The sequence below is a fragment of the Sinocyclocheilus grahami genome, unplaced genomic scaffold (genome assembly GCF_001515645.1).
Source record: "Sinocyclocheilus grahami isolate Dianchi unplaced genomic scaffold, SAMN03320097.WGS_v1.1 scaffold182.1, whole genome shotgun sequence".
NCBI lineage: Eukaryota > Metazoa > Chordata > Actinopteri > Cypriniformes > Cyprinidae > Sinocyclocheilus > Sinocyclocheilus grahami.
In genome coordinates, this window is record NW_015505361.1 from 1,279,099 (window position 1) to 1,280,522 (window position 1,424).

Consider the following 1,424-nt stretch of genomic DNA (forward strand, 5'->3'; position numbering starts at 1 on the left):
AGAATAAAAAGCATAAAAAACTAAATTATTAAAACAAATTAAATAAAAAAAAATAAAAGCTAGGCTAATTCAAAATATTAATAAATACTATAAATAACACTGAAATACCATAAACCACACTTTCCTCAACAAGACACATGATTTGTGGAATCACTCATGTCAAATGGAAGTAAAACTATTAAAAACAAACTTTGGTAAATAAACTAAACTAAAATAAAATATTAGATTAAAAATGAAAAGAATAAAATGAAACTTTTAAAAACTTTCTTTTTAAAAAAAAAAAAAGCTAAACCAACTGCTAATTCAGCTCATTCATAATATTAATAAACAAAACAAATAATACTAAAACAACAATGACAATGTTTCCTCAACAAGACACATAATTGAAAGAATCATTCATGTCAAATGGAGCAAGCTATATAGCTACGTTCCCCTAACAGAACACACTGAAACAACAAATCACAATGGGCCTTATGTCATGAAAAAAACACTCAATATTCAAACCTGACAGAACACTACAGGACCACAAAGAGCACAGTACACCACTGTCTGAAGAACAGGACAGGGCCCGTAGCCCATCACAATAACGGCAATTCAAAACCACCAGGTAAAACCCATGAGAGATGTGTTGTTTCGGCCTGTCAATAAGTAAAAAGTCCCGTTGGATTTGCATAAGATGAAAAAAATATAATGCCGCACAATTTTGCTCATTTTAACAGCTAAAGCCATCACACTTCAGATGACAGCCTCGGGTGCTGGATTGTCTTTTATTGAACACAAAAACACGTTCCTGTGTGAAACGTGCCACATTATACGAGACATAATTAAGACTGACTAGACAACCAACAGACAAATGATTTTGAAAATCAACTATTTTTCAAGTAGGACTGGGGAATTTGGCCAAAAATAGTATTACAATAAAAATCATTCAATATGACTGAGTAGTTATCACAATATTAATTTCATACTATTAATGAGAAAGGAAATCGTTCCACGTGTTTGTTAGACCTCAAGAATGAATGTAAACAGATTTGTTTGTATACAACTGAACTCCCATAAAACCCATTAAATATGTTTTGTTTTTCCAAATTGTTGATTTTTTGTTTTATTACATTTACTGTTAAACATAGTATCCAATGAAATTAATTCATAAAACTAAAAATGTAAACAAACTTATTAATCAATTGAAAATATAATCTATAACAATATTACATTTTTAATTTCTCAAATAAGGTTCTAACTAGACAATAGAATTTGTATAGTATATAAATTAAAATACGGATGAAAAAATATAATCATAATAACAACATTAATAATAATAGTAGTTATATATATATACTGTATAAACACAATACTAATTATTATTATAATTATAACAACAACTGTTTTAATATATATTGTATTATAATTATTATTCAAAACTA